This window comes from Aquarana catesbeiana, linkage group LG11 (genome assembly GCF_042186555.1).
Source record: "Aquarana catesbeiana isolate 2022-GZ linkage group LG11, ASM4218655v1, whole genome shotgun sequence".
In the NCBI taxonomy this organism is placed as follows: Eukaryota; Metazoa; Chordata; class Amphibia; order Anura; family Ranidae; genus Aquarana; species Aquarana catesbeiana.
The window spans coordinates 207,817,764-207,844,900 of NC_133334.1; the positions used below are offsets into that span (position 1 = coordinate 207,817,764).

At 43.9% G+C, this 27,137-nt stretch overlaps 1 protein-coding gene across 2 annotated transcripts in view; it reads left to right on the forward strand.

The window, feature by feature from the left end:
* Nucleotides 1–27,137, forward strand: part of LOC141112398 (uncharacterized) — a 157,962-nt gene that overhangs the window by 21,001 nt on the left and 109,824 nt on the right. The window contains exon 2 of one of the 2 annotated variants that reach the window (XM_073605213.1): nucleotides 23,263–23,374. The exons of the other annotated variant lie outside the window; for it this stretch is intronic. The gene's annotated coding sequence lies outside the window, so the exon portion shown is untranslated. The remainder of the gene's footprint in view (nucleotides 1–23,262; nucleotides 23,375–27,137) is intronic. 2 annotated transcript variants of the gene reach the window in all.

Below are 27,137 nucleotides of genomic sequence, written 5' to 3' on the forward strand. Positions count from 1 at the left end.
GGGTTAAACTGTTCCTTTCATTTTTATTTTTTTTTATCATTTTTATTTTTAGACCTTAGATCAATCCTCTTCCCTCAAAGCATCTGACCACACCAAGATCGGTGTGATAAAATGCTTTGCCAATTTCCCAATGGCCCTGTTTACATCCAGCAAAATCTAAGTCATGAAGCTCGTAGCTTCCGGTTTCTTAGGCCATAGAGATGATTGGAGCCATTCTGGTCCCTGATCGGCTCCATGGTCAGCTGGCGGAACCACCAGCTGCATTCTCAGGTTCCCTGTTGGGACAGGAGAGCCAGAGAAAACCATGGAAGACGGTGGGGGGGGGCACATTCCCTCCCACTGCTTGTAGAGGCAGTCTAGAGGCTAATTAGCTGCTAGGATTGCTTTTACATGAAAGCCGACCGCTGGCTGAAAAGAATGATACCAAGATGATACCTAAACCCGAAGGCATCATTCTGGTATAACCACTCAAAGTCCAGCAACATACCAGTACGTTGCTGGTCCTTGTTGGGCATATATTGTAATCTTTTTTTTTTTTTTTTTTTTTCATGCAGCCTGTGGGCTGAACGAAAAAAAAAGATTGATCGGTGGCTATGCCCACCATTAGAATACCTCCCTTCATCCACCCACGTCTAATGATGGGCATACATGCACCATTTTGTTTTTAACTGTGGAGGTGAAATCATCTCCTACAGCGCTGGAGTCACGGCTTTATGTATCGTGGGAGTAAATGCTGTTGCTGTCAAGATAAATAAATCCGCGCTGCAACTGAATGGCGTACCTGCTAAGCAAATGATGGTTAACAATAAAACAAAGTAACATTACAGTATAACAGTAAGACATACCATACCTGCAAAGCAAATACAAAAAAAAACATAGTAAAAAATAAAACATTTTTTAACGCAACCTGTGCCTAATATAAATAAAAATATATATATATGCCGAAGCATGGGGGCATGCAACCCAAAAGTTAGGAGTAAATCGCTCCTCCACCCCTGCTGCGCCCATGCTTCGGCATATATACTCTTTTTTTTTCTTAACTGTGGTGGTGAAATCACCGCCTACAGCGCTGGAGTCACGGCGTTATGTATCGTGGGATCAACCGCTGTTGCTGTCAAGATAAATCCGCGCTGCAGCTGAATGGCGTACCTGAAAACAAAAAAAGGTTAACAATAAAAACAGTAAACCGTAAAGTATAAAAAATTACATACCTGAAAAGCAAACATGATAAAACATAATAACAATAAAACATTGCAGAATAGAATACAGTAAAAAAGAGCAGAGCAATAGAATGCGATGGCATCATGGAATACCCTGTGAAAGTATGTCCTAGTCTGTGCAGTGCTGTACCCTACGCTAATACCCAACTAGTGTATGGTAGCGTTCAAAAAATTCACCAGTGCAAAGACCAGGATTGTCAGGACAGGAGGGACAATAATAGTGGGTGTTATGCCTATATCCACACTTGCTGCAGACACGACATCTTCTTTAGGGGGGCTCGTTGGGTAGGGTTACTAGGGAGGACATACGGAAAATGCCTCTCATGCAGCCGGCTTACTGCATTTGGATTGGGAAGATGAGGTGGAGCACCGTCTGGAAACAGAAGGGCTCTGACGATCTCTTCCTGGAATTTAAGGAAGGATCCAGTCTGTCCTGAAGCTCTGTATAGCACATAAGCGTTCAACAAAGCCAATTGAAATAAATAAACAGACACTTTTTTGTACCAGCATCTGGCCTTACAGGCAACTAGGTACGGCTCCAACAACTGGTCATTGAGGTCCACCCCTCCCGTATTTTGGTTATATTCGTGGACACAGAGGGGTTTCTCCACAACACCAGTCACCATAGGAATTTGTACCGTCGTGTCTGCATGAAGGGAGGAAAGAACGAAAAAATATTCTTATTATCCCTCCACTTCACAGCGAGCAAGTTATTACACCTAAATCAGGCTCTCTCCCCCAGCCTAAAATGGGAATCTACAAGCTGCTGGGGAAAGCCACAGCGATTAGATCGCATGGTGCCACATACGCCAATCTGATGATCAAACAAGTGACTACAAAGTGGCGCGCTCGTGTAATAATTGTCCACATACAAATGGTACCCCTTTCCGAATAAGGGTGACACCAAGTTCCACACAATCTTATCAGCGCTCCCTATGTAATCTGGGCAGTTTGGCGGCTCTACGTGACTATCTCTTCCCTCGTAAACCATAAAACTACATGTATAGCCTGTGGCCCTGTCACAGAGCTTATACATCTTGACCCCGTATCTGGCACACTTGCTGGGAAGAGACTGTTTGAAAGACAAGCGGCCAGAAAACTTAATCAGGGACTCATCAAAGCAGACAACTTGATGGGGAGTAAACAAGTCTGCAAAACGTTGGTTGAAGTGGTTTAGGAGGGGCTGAGTTTTGTAGAGCCGATCATATCCAGGGTCTCCACGAGGACAACAGAGTTCATTGTTGTTGAAATGCATGAACCGCAAGATCTGCTCATATTGTGCCCTGGTCATGGAGGAAGAGAACACGGGCATATGGTAAATTGGGTCAGTGGACCAATATGACAGCAACGTACTCATTTTAACTATGCCCATGTTAAGGGATAGGCCCAGAAAGGTCTTAAATTCGGAAACCGTAATTGGTTTCCAATCTCTGGCAAGGGAGGACTGGGGATTAGCAGTGATGTATTGACCAGCATACAAATTACTTTGGTCCACAATAGATCTATAGAGATCTTCGATGAAAAACAGCGAATAAAAACCAAGTGACGTAAAATCAACTGTTTCCATCTGAATGCCAGGTTGGCCAGTGAATGGGGGAAGTACGGGTGCTGCAGAAGTGGTGGGTTCGAAAATTAGAATTGGCGAATGCAGCAGGAAGTGCACTATGGGCTTGACGGGCCTGTCTTTGTCTTCTTGGTGGCAGTGGGACACTACTTGTGCTTGCCAGCTTGAACTGCACTTATGGGACTTGCCATGTCACCACGTGTTTACTGCAGTGCTGGTTTGACTAAGACCAGGGTGTACTAGGCTGCTGGTGCTTGCCAGTTCACCAGAAGGATGAGCGGCACTAGTACTTCTCTGCTCCATACGAGAGCCCTGTGGTTCTTGCACCTCAACAGAAGACGATCGGGGTTTGGTACGCCTGACTATGGCAGGGACCACAACTTCGTCAGAGCTATCTGTCATGGTGCCACTGTCGTCTACAGGATCGTATTCTGAGCCTAAATCTGACAGATGAGTGACTTCCTATTCACTATCTGTCATGCTCAGAAACGTGTAGGCCTCTTCACTAGTTTACCTTCGATTCGCCATTTTGGGCTCTAAATTTACTGGTACACTAGCGAGACTCACATTTAAAAAAGCTCCTAGGCTGTCAGCAACTGTAACAAACGCTACCAAAAAAACTGTTGATTGCAGGGATCAGGCCTGACTCTGCGAACACTGCTTTTATGTGTGTTGTGTTTTGTAAGTGACAGTGATCGATCGATACTGCACTTGGGTGGGCTGGGCTGGGCTGGGCGGAGGGGCAAAACGCAGGGGCTAGCAGGTATCTGGGCTGATCCCGCTAACACTGCATTTTTGGGAACCCTAAACTGCTGGGGACGCTAGTATAGATCGGATCAGATATTGATCCGTTCAGATACTACACCACTAAGGGAGGTGTATGCTGCGTGCGTGGGCGTTAGCATTACTGGTACTAATCTGACGCAGACCCTAACTGACCCTAAAACCTAACTGATATCACCCACCGGGCAATCAGGGGGTTAAACCTGTATTGGGTAATAAACGGCAGTTATAACAAAACAAACTAACTAACCAGTGTCACCCATAACACTTATATGGTGATCACTGGTGAAAGGGTTAACTAGGGGGCAATCAGGGGGTTAAAACCTTTATTAGGTAGTATATGGGTGTACCTGACGCTATAAAAAGCTGACGGTGAACCTAAATACCTACCTGGCTAACTAGCGTCACCTGTGACACTAATACGGCGATCAAAAAAAAGATCGGTGACAGGGGATGAAAGGGTTAACTGGGGGTTGATTAAGGGCTTAAACCTTTATTAGGGGGGGTTAGGGGGGTACCCTAGACCTAAAGGGGCTTACCACTAACTGCCCTAACACTTATATATAACAGTCACAAATGACACCAATGCAGTAATCGGCAAAAAAATAAAAACTGCTATTGGTGTCACTGTGACTGGGGGTGCAGGGGCGGTGATCGGGGGGGTTTTATGTGCCTATGTGTGCTAGTGTTAGTGTAGTGTTGGTGCAGACTCGCTGTGATGTCTTCTCTCCTCGGGAGCCGGAACGAAAAGGCTCCACGAGGAGAGATGACATCACTTCCTCTGCTTCTGTTTACAGTTCAGAAGCAGAGGAAGCTTCTCATTCGGCAGGAGCGATCGCGAGGGAGAGGTCATGAATCAGTGGCCTCCCCCTCAGGACAGATCGCTCCTGGAACGATGCGGACCGCCTCGGGCACCGGGGGGGGTGCGATCGTGCCCCCCGTCTGTGGGAGGGGAGTAACGCACCCATACGTTACTCTGCCTTCCCGTGCCATTCTGCCGACGTATATCGTCGTGAGGTGGTTGGCAAGTGATTAATGGGATAATAATGAAGCTGCTTTGCTGGTGATACTGATGGAGTTATTGCAAACTAGTTTTCAAAGGCTTTTTTTTCTAGTGATATCAAGAATAATATTATTATGCTTTTTTTTTTATTTTTTTATTTGGTCAAGTTACCACAACACCATTATCCCCTAGTTTTTAAGATCAAAGATACAACTATGTTGGTGTTCCTTGTTAATTTTACATTGTATTTTTTTAAATATAACTGCCTACTCCCAAACTGTCATTTGAAGTAAAACACATAGGCAAGTATTATTCTACACATTTATTTTTATTGTGCATTAAAAAAAGAAAACAAATAAAATTAGACATGCTATCTGCCAATAGAACTTAACAAAAAAATGCATTCTATGCATTCAAAAATATAGAAAATATAACAAATCAAATCATTATTCAACCAAAAAAATAATGTCAAAGCAATAACTCCAAGACCAATAATAAATATGTTATCTCCTCCGATTCCGCAACATGTCTGGTTAACGAAGGCCATTCAGAAACTAAATGAAAAGCGCGAAATGAAAAGCGCGAAATGAAAAGCTTGAACTGAAAAGTGCGAAATGAAAAGCACGAATCAACACTCACCAAACTTCTACTAACACGAAATTAGCAGAAGGAGCCCAAAGGGTGGCGCTAAAGAACTGAAAAACAACGTAGTACGTCACTACGTTCGTATTTGTTGGCCGACAATTCCTTGCAGTTTGTATGCAAGACAAGTTTGGGCCAACACCCTTCAGACAAAAGTCCACGGTTTTGTTGGCCAACAATATGATCGTGTGTACGAGGCTAAAGGGTTACGTTTATTAAATACTCCTAAAGTTCTTTGTTAAACTAGGATGTGTGCAGAAAAGCCTATGTAATGAAACCGTTTCATTTTTTTAAATGAGGTTTGTATGTATCCGTTAGGGCCCTTTCACATGGAGCAGGTCCATCCAAGCAGAATCTTCCTGCTCAGTGGGGGATCTCTCAGTTGATCCCGCTGAGTAGGCAGGTGACAGGTCCGTGTCCGCTCTGATATGCAGACACAGGTACAGACACAGCCCGCTGTCCTCTATGGCGCGGTCAGATGGAAATGGACTGCATGTCCGTTTCGATCTGATTGTCCTCCAATCCGCTGGTCGGATGGCAAACATATCGCCATACGTCTGTTTTCAGCAGATTTTATTGGATCGGATGCCCGACGGGTGTCTACAGACACGTTCGCTGACACACGCTGCCCCATAGAGAACAATGGGTGGTCTTATCGGGTACACCTGAAAAACTGACAAACAGACCTAATCGATCCGCTGGTGGGACAATCACTAGTGGCACAGTCATTTAAAGCATATTTTGTGAGTAAAAGTGTCTTATGTGTGCTATGTATAAGGGAGTAGGCTAAGGTTTTATTTAACCATGCCCTTTTAGGCCTCTCCTATTAGCCCAATTTGAACAGACCAACATTTCACCTATTAGCGTCATTTGGCCACACCAACATTTTGCCTCTTGACCATCCTGTTGTAGTATTTTTGCTCTGCACACAGAAGTCCCCCCGAGCAAGGGTATTGCTAGGATTATGAAAGACCTGAGGCACTCAAGAATAATGCAGTGCCTTTAGCATGCCATGGCAAATGGTGGATGTGGCCTCACTGCGATGACAGTGGAAGAGGCTTAAAGGGATATACGTAAAATAAAACCTCAGCTTACTCACTGAATGCTCAGCACACATATGCCTCAGCCCTTATACCTATAAAATATGCTTTAATTAATGTGCCATGGGTGAAAATCTCACAGACACATATACAACTCGGCACAATCATTTTTAAACACTGCACACAGAAAAAGGACAGAGAGCTAACGCTTTGTCTGAGCCTACCTTAAATAAGGATCTCATTAAAATAGTTGGGAACTACTTGGCAACCAGCAGCTGCTGGGACAAGGAACACTTTGGTCAGCAGCAGTATGTAATTACAATAGAGAATACAGAGTACAACAAAAGAATACCTCTTTAGGCAGACATCTCATAATGCATCCCACCTGCTGATAGAAACAGGTGCTGGCTCTGCATGTAGGAATGAATCGAAGAAAAAGCTGGACGACCGCACTTTAACACCTTTTATTGAAGACTGTTTAAAAATTCTTCTGGTACAAAGAAATCAGAGGCACAGGATCAATGAAAAGCTGACATGTTTTACACCACTATGGGGTGCTTAGCTGTTGGAAGATGGAATGATCGTCTATATATATGGGGATGAGAAACAGGAAATCTTTCTGATAGGCCACCCACATGGATATGTCAGTCCAAATTCCTGGACACATACGAAACACCTGGAGTTATGCAGGTGCATGGGATATCTAAGGACTCATGTACACTGCTGCTGGTAAACGGACGTTTAGGAGCAGTTGGGCATTTTTTTTCAGCTGCCGCTAAACTCTTCTCTGTTATCTTATCAGTACCTGTACACAGGGTCAATTATATTCGTTTATAGTCGTTTCTAGGCAGTTGCGTTTAGAAGCATTTTTTGGAACGCAAAAAAATGCGTTCAGGACCGATGTTCAGAGGCATTTGAAACACCAAATGCCTGTAACAGCTTGTAAACGCTGCTAAATGCGGTAACTCGTGTTTAGCAGTGTTTCGTTTACAGATGGTTTTCATTTTAACAAAAAATAAATAAATAAAATAATTTTTTTTTTAAACGCTTCTAAACGCAAACACGACATGTAAATGCGGCTGAACGGACGTTTTTTTAAACGTCAGATTCTAGCTGTCAAGTTTAAATCATTCAGGAGAGGTTAAACAACGTCCTGTTTACATGAAGCCTTAATGAACGTAACCACTTCAATATCAGGCACTTTCACCCCTTCCTGCCAAGGACAATTTTTAACTTTCAGCGCTGTCACACTTTGACAATTGCGGGGTCATACAACACTGTATCCAAACCAAATTTTTATCCTTTTCTTCCCACAAATAGAGCTTTATTTTGGTCATATTTGATCACCACTGGGGTTTTTATTTTTTGCTAAACAAACTAAAAAAGACCAACGTTTTTGGAAAAAAAAAAACGTTTTTCTTCATTTCCGTTATAAAATTTAGTTTTCTCCTTCACTGACAAGCACTGATCAGGTGGCACTGATATGTAGAATTGATGGGCACTGATAGGCAGCACTGATATGCAGTACTGATGGCAGGGGCAAACTGACCATTGAGCCACTCGGGCACTGCCCAAGGGCCCTGGGCCACTAGGGGGCCCCATCAGGGTTGCCAGCCTCAGTAAAACCAGGGACAGTATGTATAAATCTGTTTTTTTTTTTTACATCTGTCTGTGTATACTGTGTGTACATGTATGTGTATACTGTGTGATTGTATAATGTGTGTGTGTGTGTGTGTGTGTGTGTGTGTGTGTATACTGTGTGGCCCCATAATCTGATTGCCTGGGGGCCCCATAATCTCCTATTGCCCGGGGGGCCCCATGAGTTATCAGTCCGCCCCTGACTGATGGGCACCAATAGGCTACACTGATATGCAGCACTGGGCACTGATAGGTGGCACTAATGTGCACTGATAGGTGGCACTGGATAGGCAGCACTGATATACAGCACTGATAGGTGGCACTGGATAGAAAGCACTGATGAGGAGCTACTGACAGGCATTACTGATTGGCATCTGAAGGGCATTGACAGGCATTACTGTTATGGGCACTGACTGGCACTGTTATGGGCACTGACTGGTATATTTGGGGCACAGACTGGCAGCTAGTGGGCACTGATTGGCAGCTGATTGGCACATCTAGTCTCTGCTGTGGAACACTGCAGCTTCTCCAGGGTTACCTTAGGTCTCTGTGCTGCCTCTCTGATTAATGCCCTCCTTGCCCAGTCCATGAGTTTTGGTGTGCGGTCGTCTCTTGGCAGGTTTGCTGTTGTGCCATGTTCTTTCCATTTGGTTATGATAGATTTGATGGTGCTCCTAGGGATCATCAAAGATTTGGATTTTTTTTATAACCTAACCCTGACTTGTACTTCTTAACAACATTGTGCCTTACTTGTTTGGAGAGTTCCTTGGTCTTCATGGCAGTGTTTGGTTAGTGGTGCCTCTTGCTTAGGTGTTGCAGCCTCTGGGGCCTTCAAAAAGGTGTGTACAGTGCCTTGCAAAAGTATTCACCCCCCCCCCCCTTAGCTTTTTACCTATTTTGTTACAGTACAGCCTTTACTTCAATGTTTTTTTATTCTGAATTATATGTGATGGATTAGAACACAATAGTCTAGTCTAGGTTGGTGAAGTAAAATTAGAAAAATATATATGTAGCGCTGGTAGATTTACCATCTACCGCAGATTAGGTAAATTTAGTAAATTGTGTGTTAGGAAGGTTAAAAGTTTGCCTCTGTTCCAGCTTGGCTGACGTTGTGTGTGCTTCCATGCTGACCGGTGGGTGTCGCTGTTACCATTAGTCAGTGTTGGAAGGGCAGCGTGTCGAAGTGTATAGATGCTCCTCTGTCTCGGAGACAAGCTCGGTGGAGGTGGTCCTCCAAGTTGCATTCTGGGAAGGGGGTATTTATGGGACAGACGCCATGTTCTAAGGTCGTTTTGCAGCCACCTGCTGGCCCTTCTGGCCGACAGGTATGCGTTAAGGAGCTACCTCGTGGTCCTCCGATCGGGAGGCCTACGATGCTACGGCGCAGGGGTGGGTCCAGAGGCTTGTCTGGGGCCTACCTCCGCGGCCGAGGAATGGTCCTGAGCTGTCGGTCCTGTGTGACGAAGCTGGACAGCCGAGGAGATCCCAGGGGAGGACCCGTCTTGGAGAGATCACGCAGCGTGCTGGTCTATAGAGGGGCCTGGTGATTTGGCTGGAGGATGTATCCAAAAGAATTAACCATACAGCATAGTGTCGCCAGTTCGGCTTAAAGGTTCAGGCACTGTGACTGACTGTTCACTGCAGAAGATCTGATACATCCTGTGGCAGAGGATCGTGCAGATTTACCCCCCCCCCCAATGAGTCTGTGGCAGAAACTTTAGATTCTTGCTGCGTACTGGCTGCTAGACCGGTGAGAGAGGCCTATCCAGACGAGCAAGGAGTGCGTCCCATGAGGGGAACACGTTCCACATAATTATCTGAATTCTACCGGGACATTTGCCGCTAAGATATTGTAAGAAGATATTTTAGTTTCTCCTGAAGGTTTCCTTTTCTGTCTCTTTCCTGCTACTTCCTAAAGTTTGACTGTTCAATCAAGCATTGAAAACGTACTCCAGTGTTGGTGAGTGTGTCGTCCAGCAGTAAACTCAACGGAACCCCTAGACCCGGTGCCGGTGAAACAGAGGGAAGCAAAGTGAAGGTAACAGACCTGCTTAAACCAGCAGCTCCACCGTGAGTTAGTGCTACATATACATAAAACTTTTTTTCAGAAATAAAAAAACTGATGATTGGCATGTGCGAAGTGCAAATGTATTCACCCCTTTTGTTATGAAGCCCATTAAAAGCTCTGGTGTAACCAATTACCTTCAGAAGTCACATAATTAGTGAAATGATGTCCACCTGTGTGCAATCTAAGTGTCACATGATCTGTCATTACATATACACACCTTTTTGAAAGGCCCCAGAGGCTGCAACACCTAAGCAAGAGGCACCACTAACCAAACACTGCCATGAAGACCAAGGAACTCTCCAAACAAGTAAGTGACAATGTTGTTGAAGTACAAGTCAGGGTTAGGTTATAAAAAATAAAAAAAAATCCAAATCTTTGATGATCCCTAGGAGCACCATCAAATCTATCATAACCAAATGGAAAGAACATTGCACAACAACAAACCGGCAAAGAGACGGCTGCACACCAAAACTCAGAGACCGGGCAAGTAGGTAATTAATCAGAGAGGCAGCACAGAGACCTAAGGTAACCCTGGAGGAGCTGCAGAGTTCCACAGCAGAGACTGGAGTATCTGTACATAGGGCGATAATAAGCCGTACGCTATATAGAGTTGGGCTTTATGGCAGAGTGGCCAGAAGAAAGCAAAAAACAAAATGGCACGTTTTTGAGTTTGCAAAAAGACATGTGGGAGATTCCCAAAATGTATGGAGGAAGGTGCTCTGGTCTGATAAGACTAAAATTGAACTTTTTGGCCATCAAAGAAAACGCTATGTCTGGCGCAAAGCCAACACATTACATCACCCAAAGAACACCATCCCCACAGTGAAACATTGTGGTGGCAGCATCATGCTGTGGGGAAGTTTTTCAGCAGTGGGGACTGGGAAACTGGTCAGAGTTGAGGGAAAGATGGATGGTGCTAAATACAGGGATATTCTTGAGCAAAACCTGTACCACTCTGTGTGTGATTTGAGGCTAGGACGGAGGTTCACCTTCCAGCAGGACAATGACCCCAAACACACTGCTAAAGCAACACTTGAGTGGTTTAAGGGGAAACATGTAAATGTGTTGGAATGACCTAGTCAAAGCCCAGACCTCAATCCAATAGAAAATCTGTGATCAGACTTTAAGATTGCTGTTCACAAACCCAAACCATCCAACTTGAAGGAGCTGGAGCAGTTTTGCAAGGAGGAATGGGCAAAAATTCCAGTGGTAAGATGTGGCAAGCTCATAGAGACTTATCCAATGCGATTTGGAGCTACGATAGCAGCAAAAGGTGGCTCTACAAAGTATTGACTTTAGGGGGGTGAGTAGTTATGCACATTGACTTTTTCTGTTATTTTGTCCTATTTGTTGTTTGCTTCACAATAAAAAAAAAACATCTTCAAAGTTGTGGGCATGTTCTGTAAATTAAATTATGCAAATCCTCAAACAATCCATGTTAATTCCAGGTTGTGAGGCAACACAACACGAAAAATGCCAAGGTGGGTGAATACTTTTGCAAGGCACTGTATATGTAATGATGTAATGACAGATCATGTAACACTTAGATTGCACACAGGTTGACATCATTTCACAAATTATGTGACTTCTGAAGGTAATTGTTTGCACCAGAGCTTTTTATGGGCTTCATAACAAAGGGGGTGAATACATACGCACATACCAATAACCAGTTTTTTATTTCTGAAAAATAGCTTTATGTATATATTTTTCTAATTTTACTTCACCAATTTAGACAATTGTGTTCTGATGCATCATATATAATTGAGATTAAAAAAAACATTGAACTAAAGGCTGTAATGTAACAAAATAGGTAAAAAAGCCAAGGGGGTGAATACTTTTGCAAGGCACTGTATGTCCAGATTTAACTTTTGATCTTTAAACAAGAATATTTTTAAAAGCTGTATATGTCTATATCCATGCATTATATTTATATTTAACCCCTGTCATGCTAAATGGGACCAATGGCATAGACAATCATTTAGAAATATCTATTCGGGAACTTATACATATGTAAGAATCCAAAAATAATCATCATGATTATACCATAAAAGTATGGAAAACCAACTAATCAGAAAAACGGGCAATTCAAAATTGGCTCATATTTCATTCTCCACATGTACGCCTGTGTATTAATTATAATTACAGGTAATTATTTAAAGATATTTATTTAAAGAACTGTGTGCATACAATAATATTAAAATATTTGTAGTGTCTATTGTCTCACAATATAGTGCTCCAACTAAACAAAAATTAAAATACTAGGGATTGGCTCATATCTTATCCCCCAAATGTGTACATGCATGTATATTCATTGATTTAGTTGTCACATCTATTCATAAAAATGTGATACCATCCCAGTCGAAATGTAAGCCTATAGGTTTTTCGGTATTCAGATGGAATATCCAGAAAACTTCTCGTTTACATAGTAATCTGAATTTGTCTCACCCTCTTGATGGCATGTGATCTTCTCCATGCCTTGAATGGCCAGACTGGAAGTATCTTTATGATGGTATTCATTCCAATGTCTGGCTATATTTGTGGAGTGATTTTTCTCAATGTCATATAGATGGTCATGGAGGCAGTCCCTCAATTTACGTGTAGTACAGCCTACATATTTCATAGAACAGGATGTACATGTAATGACATAAACTACAAAACGTGTATTGCAATTAATAAAAGATTACATTTTTAAAGATTTGTCTGTACTAACCGAGAGTACCTCCTTGCCTCTCTTCATGAATAAATAATAAGAACAACTCTTGACACCACAGGCAAAAGTGCCCTTGAACTATAAACAATGCGTGGTAGATTTCTGGCTAGTATACAGACTTGGGGACAGAAATTGGCCTAAAGTGAGCGCCTTCCTGGAGACAGCTCTGATGCCATTGGACAGGATTTTAGAGTACACAGGATCATTGGACAAAATGGGAAGATACTTTTTAACAGTTTGCCTTATCTTCTCAAACTTCATGCTGTATGGGGTTGAGAAGACAGGAGAACTGGAAAAACAAGAGCGCCTTGACCCATTTGAATCACCCTTTGAAACTTTCAATGAGTAAGTTGTTTTGTGGGGTGTTCTCTGTAATGTGAAAAGCTCTATTAATGACTGATGTAGGATAACCCCTTTCTTTAAATCTCAATGCCATGTCCAATGCCTCATTTCTAAAGTCTGAAGCCCTACTGCATATACGTCTTAATCTAAGGAATTGGCCTACAGGTATACTTTTGATAGTATGGCCTGGATGGCTAGAATCTGCCCTCAACAGGGTGTTGCCCGCAGAGGGCTTCCTGTAAAGATTAGAAACTCATTACCACTACTTGTCAATAAGACATCCAAAAATTCAATCTGCGTTTGATTGCACTGTCCAGTGAACCGTAAAGTTAAATTGTTGTCATTCAGATAAGGATTCAGATTGTCATTCAGATTCAGTGCAGCTGACTCGCTAATTAAATCTCATGTCTAGACACCACAAATAGTAAGTTGTCTATATAGCGACAGTAAAAAATTGTATTTTTCCTGCAGGGCTATCATGTCCAAAAATGCGAGCCCTCTCCTACCATCCCATGTAAAGGTTTGCTAAGGATGGAGAAAACTTGGCTCCCATAGAGGCCCCGCATCTTTGGAGATAGTAGTCGCCGTCAAATATAAAAAAGTTGTGGGTGAGTAGATATTTAAGATACATGAGAATGAATTGCTGAAGAGAAGGGAAAACCGACCTGATTGTGACAAAAAGAAAGAAACCACTTGTAGCCCTAAGGCGTGAGGAATAAAGGCTGCTGACATCACATGTGATCCATTTACCGTATATCCCTGCTTCCATTTCAGCTTTTTACTTTTTCATTAGTGTATTTATTCTTTTATTATTCATTTATTTTCTTTTTAATTTTTTTCACTTTTCACTTTTCACATTTTTCATCATTTGTTCATTGATTTAATTTGTTCCAAATGTTAAGTATGAATATTTACATATTATGTTTTTTCATCATGCATTTTTGTGTTGCACGATGCATCAGATATGTCTATCAGGTTATTTTGGGATATCGTGTTTAAGTTCATTGATTTAAGATATCCCATGCACCTGCATGACTCCAGGTGTTTCGTATGTGTCCAGGAATTTGGACAGACGTATCCACGTGGGTGGCCTATCAGAAGGATTTCCTGTTTGATCAACCTCTTTCTCATCCCCATATATATGGACGGTGATTCCATCGACCAACAGCTATGACTAAGCACCCCATAGTGGTGTGAAACATGTCAGCTTTTCATTGATCCTGTGTCTCTGATGTCTTTGTACCAGAAGAATTTTTAAACCGCGTTCAATAAAGGTGTTAACAGAGTGCGGTCGTGTATGTATTCTCTGAATTAAAGAAAAAGCGTATTGTGGTCAGGGGGATATAATGTACAGAATGAGTATACAAGATGCAACAATAAAGTATGTACTACACAGCACAGCATACATGTATGGTCAGAAACATGTAATGTGTGCTGTACATTACATAATCCTGCTGCAATCTGTATGCTGTATTGTACGTTTTTGCACCCTACTCCATCCACAACTCTTATCTCAGCAACCAGCCTCCACCCATCCATCACTCTCACCTCGTACCCCCCCCCCCAATCCACAGCTCTCTGCACCCAACCCCCACCCATCCACAGTTCTCAACTTTGCACCTAGCACCAACCTCAATCCATAGCTCTCTCACCTCAGGACCCAGCCCCCACCTATCTATAATTCGCATCTCCCCATCCCCAGCCCTCACACCCCCCCCCCACCCCCATCCACAATTCTCACCTTTGCACCTAGCACTCCCCCCCAATCCATTGCTCTCACATCTGCACCTAGAACCCCCCACAATTTACAGCTCTTACCTCTGCACTCAATAGTCCCCCTTCCCTTCTTCCCTTCTTTTTCTCATGCACCCAGCACCCCTTATCCACAGCTCTCACCTTTTATGTGGCACACTCCAAAACACTCCTCCCTTCTAAAGCTCACCACCCATCCTCCTTAAAGCAACTAATGCACTAATAGAGGGATATGCAATTAGCGGACCTCCAGCTGTTGCAGAACTACAAGTCCCATGAGGCATAGCAAGACTCTGGCAACCACAAGCATGACATCCAGAGGCAGAGGCATGATGGGACTTGTAGTTTTGCAACAGCTGGAGGTCCGCTAATTGCATATCCCTGCACCAATGCAACTAGGCACGCAGCACACTCGCTGCTCTTTTTCTCTCATGGAGTGGAGGTGTGCAAGGAAACATGACCAGTGGGAGGCGTTGGCTCCTGGGGCACCGGTCTAGAGATTTGGGGCACATGTCCCGGGTGCCAGCGCTAACACCTCCCCCTGCGCCCATGTCTTAGGGAGCTTTGCAGTGAGGTGATCAGCAAGATGAAGAGGAGTAGGAATACTTAGACTCACACAGCTTCTAAAGGAGCCTGGGGGGTGCCATTGTAATCTGGGGGCACAGCCCACTCAAGCACCCCCTTAGATCCAGCCTTTCCATACATCACTGTCAGTTTGTCTCAGTGTAGGGACACACTGGGGGGACTTGGAAGACACAAAGAGTGCTAAGGGAGGATGGGCACTGGATTTGGACATTGAGATATGAAGAGAGACAAGATATTTTCATTTTTATTAGAGGATCTCATTGGAACATCATGTACACAGAGGTTGCCCCAATGAAGATGGAACTCCGTTGAGAGAGCATTTTTCTTTGGTATGTAACATTCAGTTTACTAGGTAGTAATTGTCCTGGCTGATAGAAGATCCACTGATTCCTCCCTAAATTCTGGAATTGCTGCACCTTTTCTCTTCTGTTACCAGGTTGCGCTGTGGCTGGTGACATTAGATTGACAGTGGCTTAGCAAGGTCAGACCATGAATGGATGGGGTGTCTCAGCCAATTGGCGGGGGTTTCTTTTAGTCCCTTGGCCTGCTGGGAGAGCCTATTTATTTGGGTGGAGACAGTGGATCAGGGTTCTGTGCCACCTGGACGGCTGTCTGGGTTGATGTGTGTTATGTTGCCCCAGGTTGCTAGGCCAGAAACCTGAGACCTATCCCGGGGACACTAGGCTGCCTGAGGCCTGTCCAGGAGCAGGAGAAGCAGCGTAGGGTTGGGCTGCAGGATTGGAGTCCAACCGAGTTGTGAAGGTTCAGCCGGACAGGGAGCCAGTTGTGGTTGGAGGTAGAAGGGAAGTTGTCCACCCATCTTATTACCAGAGACTATTGTGAGTAAGCTGAAGCAAGTACCTGAGCAGTCTTCTCACCAGCTGGGGATGGTGAAGAAGTGGTAAAGCATCAGCAAGTGCCAAGCCAGGGACCCAGCAGGATAGCGGGGATGACGCTTTAGGAGTATGCAGCGGGATAGCTGTGGAAGAGCTCAGGGGATACAGTGATGACTGGGATCTGGAAGTCTAGTGAGAGACTGGGAGCTCAGTGAAAATCTACAGTGGGATACTGTGAGATAAGTAAAGGACTATTCTGTGTTACCAAGAGTTATGTACAACTAACTTTAGTGACTGTTACAAGATTAGTTGCTATAGGAGACAGCGGTCCTACCTATATAGAAGTGTTATCCGGCTGGAGGCCTTCCACTGTATGGCTGTCTACCTATAGAAGTCTCGGAGTCTGACAATTATCATTGCATCTGCTCAAGGGAGTCCTGGCCCTGAGCCTCTCTCCCACAGTTCAGTATGGAGAAAATAACTCTCTTGTTTGCATTCAAAAGTAACTGGCGTCCATTTTTTCTTCTTGCATCACACCCACCATGCCTGGTAACCCAGGCATGGTGGGTGCCAGCTCTCCCTAACCCTTGAGGTCACCATTAGGCCTCTGGGGCTCCGGGACCTTGCTACAGGTATATAAAGGATCATGTATTATTAGTTAGAATTGGGAGATGTGGAGTTATTCAACCAAATACACTTACTGATGGGAGTGTTAAGTAGTGACATCTGTGGACTGCAGAAGAAGCATGGGGTATGTTGGCTTTATACATTCTTTTTCAAGCAGAATTTCAGCCAAAACAAGATCTAAATAAATAGCCCATCAAAAGATAAAATTACAGAACCAGCTTTTGCTCTTTTATTCACCTTCAATCCAAAGATTTTCTTCAAATTCCTTTTCCACTGGTTGTCCCCAGTCTGATGGCCAGCACCATGCAACCCATTTACTCTGAGCTCAGATCTAACTGGACCCACTCCAGCCTAAGCCTGGACAGTGAAAGGAAAGGCAGCACAGTGATGAGCTCATCTCTGTCCCTATTTACTTTTTTAAGCACAAGATAGGGCAGCACAGTGGTATAGTGCTTAGCACTCTCGCCTAGCAGTAAAAAGGGTCGCTGGTTCGAATCCACCACGACACTACCTGCCTGGAGTTTGCATGTTCTCCCTGTGCCCGCGTGGGTTTCCTCCGGGTACTCCGGTTTCCTCCCACACTCCAAAGACATGCTGGTAGGTTAATTGGTTTTTGTCCAAAAAATTGGCCATAGTATATGGATGTGAATTTGGGGACCTTGGATAGTGGGCTCCTTGAGGGTAGGGATCGTGAGTGTGCGATGTATGTGTGGAGCGATGCATAAAATTGACGGCGCTATATGGGTACCTTAAATTAAAAAAAAATGGGGATAAATGTAGTCACGCACACTCACTCAGGTTGAACTGGATGGACTGGTGTCTTTATTCAACCTTACTAACTATGTAACCTATTTTCTCCATGTGTTGCTGCTTCTTCCCACACTCTAGCCCTGCTTTACAGGGACTGCAACAGGCTAATACCAGGTCAAATTCAGGTATACTTCTTGCATACCTCTGGCCTGTAGGTGTCACTAAATACAGTTTTTACATGTATAATACTTTCCATACTCTCCGCTATAGCCAACGATGTTGTGCGTAAATATTCTAGCAGGCAGGTTGTACAGAAGTCAATGGGTTGATTTGACTTCTGTACAACCAGCCTGCCCATACACGGATCAAAATTCAGCTGATCCTTGCTGAACCAGCTGAATATCGATCCATTTATGGGCAGCTTTAGAAATGGAAGCACAGAAAGGGGAAAATATTGCATTATGGCCACGAGATGGAGCTGAGGAACATAACTATTTCCTATGATAGTTGGCACCATCTAGTGGCCATAATGCAGCATTTTCCCCATTCACTGATTCTTGATCTGCAAGAGAGTATAGCCTAAGAGCATTCAATTTTGCACAGAACAAATTTACATGCCGTTTCAATCGACAAACAGCTATAAATACACCCCTTCAATATCTGCCTTATTTTGTATGGATTGCTACACAGTACCACTGCCCTTGTTCTATGAGCTGGATTTACCTCCCAGTGTATGTAAATATGTGTGCATGGACACTGCATGGGGCTTGTATCCTAGAAGTCACTCTTGGCAACTGCTCATTGCCAGTGGTGGCCTGTCCATAGGGGGCGAATGGGTGCCGCCCCCTCCCCCCCCCAAAAAAAAATGTCCCCTTTAAAAAAAAAAAACTTCCTTTAAGTGCACTGTGTTCCGGGCAGACGCCGGACACGGTGCACTATGGAAGCGTCATGCCAATGCAATCCCGTGATTGCAGGCAAGACGCTTCATTTGTGGAGTTTTCTGATGCCCTGTGGTGCTGTGCAGTGCGCCTCTACACGCTGATTGGGCCATTCTACTTCGTGTCTTCATGTCTGGGCGGTGCTGTCTCCCGGCGGCGTGTCACTTCCTGTTACGGCTCTGTGTGACAAGGTACTGTGTTACTGACAGCCTGTCTGTCCACTGTATTATTTTCTTCTCAGTCTGTGATCGGAGGGTGGAGGGAGCCGTGCTTCACCTCTGCCCTGCCAGGAATCAACCTCTGCTCCAGCCCTTCACCCGACAAATGTGCTGGAGCCTTCATTACACATCTCCTGTATGTGTATATCACAGGGGCTCCCAGCACTGTGTCCTGGAGTCATGCTGTGCATTCTATCATCTCACTCTCACTCTCTCTCTCTCTCCTATCTGTATAACTATCTATCTATCTATCTATCTATCTATCTATCTATCTATCTATCTATCTATCTATCTATCTATCTACATCTATCTATCTATCTACATCTATCTATCTATCTACATCTATCTATCTGTATAACTGCATATATATATATATATATATATCTGTATATCTCTATCCAGGGCCGGATTTCCCACAAGGCCACCGAGGCCAGGCCTCGGGGCGGCAGTGGTACAGGGGCGGCGCCGCTCCTGCAACGAATTCTCGGCCACCCCCCACACTAACATCGCAGCATGTGATGCAGCGCACCCGGGCGCCAGAGAGGTGGGGGCGCTGAAGCACTAGAGTGCTCCTCTCCCTCCTCTTCCTCCTCTCTGTGTGTGTCCAGACTGAGGCGGCGTCCTCCGCAGGTCACCGCCGCTGCTGGTTTTACGATGCTCAAGCCTGTCCCCCCTCCCTCCTCCTGTCAGAGAAGGAGAGCAGCCGAAGGAGATCGGAGCGGTTGGTCTCTGTGCGGGGGAGGGGGGGGGCGCGTGTTCTCCTGTGTCCTCCTGTGTCTCTCACTCCCGCCCAAGCCTGTCTCCATCTGTACACTATTGGAGGGGGGGTTGTCCTGGGGGGTCTGTACTAGTGAAGGGGGGGGTTTGTCCTGGGATGTCTGCACTAATGGAGGGGGGGTTGTCCTGGGGGGTCTGTACTAGTGAAGGGGGGGGGTTTGTCCTGGGATGTGTGCACTAATGGAGGGGGGGTTGTCCTGGGGGGTCTGTACTAGTGAAGGGGGGGGTTTGTCCTGGGATGTCTGCACTAATGGAGGGGGGGTTGTCCTGGGGGGTCTGTACTAGTGAAGGGGGGGTTTGTCCTGGGATGTCTGCACCAATGGAGGGGGGTCTGTACTAGTGAAGGGGGGGTTTGTCCTGGGATGTCTGCACTAATGGAGGGGGGGTTGTCCTGGAGGGTCTGTACTAGTGAAGGGGGGGTTTGTCCTGGGATGTCTGCACTAATGGAGGGGGGGTTGTCCTGGGGGGTCTGTACTAGTGAAGGGGGGGTTTGTCCTGGGATGTCTGCACTAATGGAGGGGGGGTTGTCCTGGGGGGTCTGTACAAGTGAAGGGGGGGGGTTTGTCCTGGGATGTCTGCACCAATGGAGGGGGGGGGTTGTCCTGGTGGGTCTGTACTAGTGAAGGGGGGGTTTGTCCTGGGATGTCTGCACTAATGGAGGGGGGGTCGTCCTGGGGGTCTGTACTAGTGAAGGGGGGGTTTGTCCTGGGATGTCTGCACTAATGGAGGGGGGGTTGTCCTGGGGGTCTGTACTAGTGAAGGGGGGGTTTGTCCTGGGATGTCTGCACTAATGGAGGGGGGGTTGTCCTGGGGGTCTGTACTAGTGAAGGGGGGGTTTGTCCTGGGATGTCTGTACTAATGAAGGGGGGGTTGTCCGGGGGGGTTTGTACTAATGAAGGGGGGGGTTGTCCTGGGGGTCTGTACTAATGGAGGGGGGTTTGTCCTGGGGGGGTCTGTACTAATAAAGGGAGGGGTGGTTTGTCCTGGGGGGGTCTGTGCTAATGGAGGGGGTTGACCTGAGGGGGGGTTTGTACTAATGGAGAGGGGGTTGTCCTGGGGGGGTTGTACTAATGGAGGGGGAGTTGTCCGGGGGGGTTTGTACTAATAGAGGGGCGTTTGTCCTGGGGGGTCCGTACTAATGGAGGGGGGTTTGTTCTGGGGGGGTCTGTACTAATGAAGGGAGGGGGGTTTGTCCTGGGGGGATCTGTACTAATGAAGGGAGGGGGGTTTGTCCTGGTGGGGGTCTGTACTAATGGATGGGGGTTTGTCCTGGGGGGGTCTGTACTAATGGAGGGGGGTGGTTTGTCCTGGGGGGGTCTACACCCAGGACAGTACACCCAGGACTCCAGAGGGAGAGGACACTGCTGAGGGAAAACCATTAGAGAGAGAGAACCCGGCTGCCCTGTGCCACCAGAGGGAAAGCCACACAGCCTGGTGCCATCCCTGGCGGAGAAAGGAATGGAGTCATTGCAGGAATACAGATCTGGGTGCTACCCAGCGGAATCGCCACGGGCAATTCAGAGTGAGCTGACTCCTGATCAGAGGAACCATTGCTGTATCGCTGGGTCAGGTGAGAGGGCCGATCGGCCATTATCTACTAATGTCCATAGGAACTGCAGTCTCTGACCGTCTCCTGTATCATGTCTGCAGTCTCTGACCGTCTCCTGTATCATGTCTGCAGTCTCTGACCGTCTCCTGTATCATGTCTGCAGTCTCTGACCGTCTCCTGTATCATGTCTGCAGTCTCTGACCGTCTCCTGTATCATGTCTGCAGTCTCTGACCATCTCTTGTATCATGTCTGCAGTCTTTGACCGTATTATGTCTGGGGGCTCTTTCTGGTGGTGTGTGTGTGTGGGGGGGCGGCATTGAAGGGCCCGGCCTTGGGGCGGCAAAGGGAGTAAATCCGGGCCTGTCTCTATCTATCTATATCTATCTATCTATCTATCTATCTATCTATCTATCTGTCTGTCTGTCTGTCTGTCTGTCTGTCTGTATAACTGCATATCTATCTATCTATCTATCTATCTATCTATCTATCTATCTATCTATCTATCTATCTATCTATCTATCTATCTATCTATCTATCTATCTATCTCTGCATATCTATCTGTCTGTCTGTCTGTATAACTGCATATCTATCTATCTATCTATCTATCTATCTATCTATCTATCTATCTATCTATCTATCTATCTATCTATCTATCTATCTATCTATCTATCTTATCCATTCTATTCCTCTGTGTGTCTATAGGCCCCATCACGGGCGAGTGACGTTAAGGGGGAGGGGGGGGGGTTGGTTGGGATTTTGTTTGCGCCCCCCTAAAAAAATGGAGCACCAGCCGCCACTGCTCATTGCACTGCACAACTTCAAATGTGTGCTCAACGTTTATTTTAATTTTTTTTCTATGCTCTTTTTAACGGTACGTGTCACACAACACTGGTTTATCAATTTCAGCATCTCCATTTGTGTCGCAATGCATACCACTTCCTTGCTACAATATAGAATGTTCTCACAGCTTGACATCTCTCTATATCTGCTCCACATGATACACATTTGCCTCCTTTTTAATCTGCATTCACACCTTTACAACAAGTCACATTTTTTTCTTACATTTGTCATGTGACCGCATAGGGCAGCCCGTTCACTTGACTGGGCTCACATTTGGGGTGCCATTTGGTAATAATGGCACCATGAGCGGGTTGCGTGTCTTGGTGCGTTTTTCATGCGTTTACAGGATTGCAGCTAGAAATGCGTGTTCCTGCCCTTGTTCCCAGAGCAAAAAGGTGTGAGTGCAGCCCTAACAAGCAATTATAAACAAATATTTACTTTGCCCATTTAGATCAAAACAACAGATTTGCTTTAATTTTGCCCGCCTTCCCACATCAGAACAAACTTGTCTTTCTTTCACTCCCCACTGCTCTGTTCAACATTAGGAACTGAAGGAAATACCCAATATGCAGTATATAAGTATGGCAAACATGTGACTCGCTCCATGTGACAGTGCTGGACCATCAGTGCTGTCACATGGGAAGTCCACAGCCCTGTATAAGGTGCATCTTCTGTGACTCTTGGCTTACATAGGACTTTCCATTGCCCCCATCAGCTGGATAGTGGACAGAACAACAAGAAAGCAAAAAGATCAATATGTGCTATTCAGTGTGTGTGTGTATGTGTATGTATGTATGTATGTATGTATGTATATATATATATATATATATATATATATATATATATATATATATATATATATATATATGTATGTGTGTGTGTGTGTATGTATGTATATATATATATATATATATATATATATATATATATATATATATATATATATATATATATATATATATATATATATATATATATATATAAATGTAAATGGATATATATCAATATATGTTCCTTTGATATCATGACATTAACTGTGCAATTTTTGCAACAAGAAAGGACTCTCGTGCAGCAGGAGATTGCTGAACTTGAAAGGCAGTTACAACAATGTTCTAATCAAGAGGAACTACAGGAATTCAAGAAAATTAATATTGATAAATTTGAAAGATTTCGCACCAATATTCAATTCCGTAAGCGTACAAAACTTGAACGAGATCGTGAAGATTATAAAAATGATCGTGTCTGCAATTGGACTGATCCTACATATTACCATTCAAAGGGCTACAGAAAAATACAACGTAAAAATCTGGCTAGCTCAAATTCCTCTATGACATCTACTGGATCATCCACCAGTGTATCAACTACTCCTTTTTTACCAGGGAACCTGACCGAATCCGGACCAGGAGGGGCGGTCGGCGAACAAAGAAAAGACACAGCAGGGGGTGTAACCACCAGACGCCAGAACCGCCAGAGACATTAGATGAAAACCTGGTACATAACATTTCTTCTATTGTTTTGTCTAAAACTGAACTAAGTGTTTTGAATAAGGGTTTGGGCTTTTGCCCTAAAGAGAAAATGAATGATTTTGTACTTAAACAGGATTTATATAGATTTTTTAGACAGTTAAGATTTAAAGCATACTATTCTGGTGTGTCCACTGCCACAACTAAAGAATTATCAATATTATCAATCAAAAACATGGGTTTAAAACCAAAAGGCACTAAAGTACCACCCACTTCATGTGCTGCTGTAGAGGTATATATAGAGAAAGTGGAAAATGACATAAAAAAATTTTTGTGTGATAGAGACAAGGGAGACCATATACCTCACAATCTAAATAGAGATGAGATTGCAGCGTTAAACTCCTTGTCAGTCCGGCGTGATATCACTATCAAGCCGGCTGACAAGGGGGGAGCTATTGTGGTAATGGACACATCCATGTATGAAAATGAAGTTATGAAACATCTTAGTGATACTCTTACTTATAAAAGACTTGATTGCTGTCCTGTTTTTAAAGTACAAAAAAGGATAAAAACAACCTTAACTAAGGCAGTTAAACAAAAAATCATTGATGATGAAACTATGGAGTTTTTGATATGTGAACATCCGGTTACACCGGTACTGTTACCAAAAATACACAAAGACCCCAAAAATCCTCCGGGACGTCCCATTGTATCAGGGATGGAATCTGTGACAACACATCTAGCACAATACCTGGATAAGTGTCTGACACCATTGCTATTAAACACTAAATCATTTATAAGAGATACTACTGATTTTTTGTCAAAAAGTCGAGATATAAACTTGTCATCAGATTCCATCCTAATATCATGGGACGTCTCTAGTTTATTTACTATTATTCCACATGATTTAGGAATAGAGGCATGTCAGCGATTGTTAATTCAATCAGGCATCTATAAAACTGAACAAATTTCATTTCTGCTTGACCTTTTGAAAATTACTCTTGAAGAGAACTGTTTTCTTTTCAGGGATACTCATTTCTTGCAACTGAACGGAGCAGCAATGGGTTCAAACATTGCACCCCCATATGCGAACGCATTTATGAATATGATAGAGACGTCCTTTATTTATGTCAATGATTTATTTTTAAAACATTGCCAATGTTGGTACAGATTTGTGGACGATATTTTCGCTATGTGGGATGGTAACATGGAAAGCCTATACTTATTTGATAAATACATTAACCATTTAGTACCTGGATTAAAGTTTAACATTGAAATTGGTAAAAATTAGATCTCTTTTCTTGATACTCTACTTAAATTGAACAATGGGCAGATTACTACCAACTTATATGTGAAACCCACGGACCGTAACCAATTGCTACATTTTAATAGCTTTCATCCCCCCAAAGTTTTTTCATCCATTCCAAAAAGTCAGATGATGAGGGTACAGCGGATCGTGAGCGACCCACTGTGCCGTGATCAGAGACTTAATGAAATAAAAAACAAACTTACTAGTAGAAGATACCCACAAGCTTTAGTTAATATCGATTATTCTAATACAGATTATAATAGATCACCCCGAAGAGAAAACAAGAGAATCCCCTTTATTATGCAGTATCATCCCTTCTCCAACAAAATCAACCAAATTGTCAAAAGACATTGGAATCTTTTAAGGTCCAGTTACCCCATGGTACAGGAATTCTGGAATCCACCCATGTCCTCCTATAGAAAAGGTAGAACGATATGAGATCGATTGATTAAATCTGATCAGCCTGTGATTGCAGCAGCCAAACCAACCTTTCTGGGACCAAAAAACCTGGGATCGTATCCCTGCTTGTCATGCATACAATGTAACTCTATGTTTAAAGGTAAAAAGAGAAGCATACTGGATACATTTTTTAAATACTATTGCTCCATATGGCTTTTTTGGATTTGGATCTTTATTTATTTGTTTAATTGTTGGAATAAGCATTTAAAAGTAGCCAGATAAAATAACTTTATGATGGGGATATCTTTTTGTTTTTACTCATGAATGTACCATTTCCCTGCATTTTTATAGGTATTCTGAATTTATTAAAATGCGAGTGAGGAGATTGAGAGATTTGACACCTGCTACTTATCCTTGCTTTAATGGCATGTTATAGATAAACATATGCATATATAGATGTTAAATGGTATGCGATTTGAACTAATTAGCCATATTGATTCCATATGTGAAGTACTTCACTAAACCTGTATTTAAATGAATGATTGGAATGAAACCTTCAGATGTGCTTCAATGGATCTCAGGAAGGGCGTAAGCTGACTAGCCCGAAACGTAATCCATCCATCCATATCTGAATCTACTCATGTCTGAAACTGTGTAGGCATTTGTTGCCTTTGATATTGCTTGAAAGGATTATACTTGCTTTGTAAATCTCTCCTGAAGATATTGTGAAATAAAGCAAAGAAGTTTTTAAGTGCAGCAACCTCTTGGACTTTTTTCTATATACAAGGTCGGTGGGAAGACCTGATTGCTGGCACTAAACTGTAAGCAGAGTGCGGTTCTCCTCTACAAGTGAATATATATATATATATATATATATATATATATATATGTATACGTGTGTGTGTGTATGTCATATATATATATATATATATATATATATATATATATATATATTGTGTGTGTGTGTATAATATATATATAGCTCTGGCCAAAAGTTTTGAGAATGACACAAATATTAATTTTCACAAAGTCTGCTGCTTCAGTGTTTTTAGATCTTTTGTCAGATGTTACTATGGTATACTGAAGTATAATTACAAGCATTCCATAAGTGTCAAAGGCTTTTATTGACAATTACATTAAGTTTATGCAAAGAGTCAATATTTGCAGTTTTTACCCTTTTTTTTTTCAAGAAGCAATCTGCAATTCTCCCTGGCATCCTGTCAATCAACTTCTGGGCCACATCCTGACTGATGGCAGCCCATTCTTGTGTAGCAAAGTCCTGGGGCCCCTGAGGCCTAATGATGACCTCCAGAGTTAGGGACAGCTGACATCCTTCAGTGTAGAGTGGGTTACGAGGCACGGTGGGTGTAATGCAAGATGAAATGGTGGGAGCCAGACACTTTGTGAAAAGAGATTTATTGTCCCGTAAACAGAACTGTGGGAGAGAGGATTAGGGCCAGGACACCCTTAGGTACATGCATTGTGAATTGGCTGACTCCGAGATGTCTATAGGTAGACAGCTATACAGGTGAAGGCCTCCAGCCGGACACCACTTCTGTATAGGTAGGACCGCTGTCTCCTATGGCAGCAATCTTGTAGCTGTTACTAACAGTAAAGGTATTCAACTATCTGCAACACGAACAGTCCTCTTTACCCCACACTCACTCACTGTAGATCTTCACTCAACGAGCTCCCAGTCTCTCTCACTAGACTACAGATCCAATAGTCCCCTGAGCTCTATCACTGTAGCACTAAGTATCTTCCTCAAGCATCACCCCCGCTTCACTGCTGGGTCCCTGGCTTGGCACTCTCACAAATACTCCTCAAGCTTCACCCCCTGCTGACACGTTAGGTCCCTGGCTTGGCACTCCACAAGTGTCACCTCTGCTGTCCCGCTGGGTCCCTGACTTGGCACTTGCTAATGCTTTCCCACTTCTTTACCGTCCCTGGCTGGCGAGAAGTCTGCTCTTGTACTGGTCTCAGCTTACTCACAATGGTCTCCGGTAGCAAGGTGGATGGTCTCTTTGTAGCGACAGCTTCCCCTCTACCTTCAACCACGACTGGTTCCCTGGCCAGCTGAACC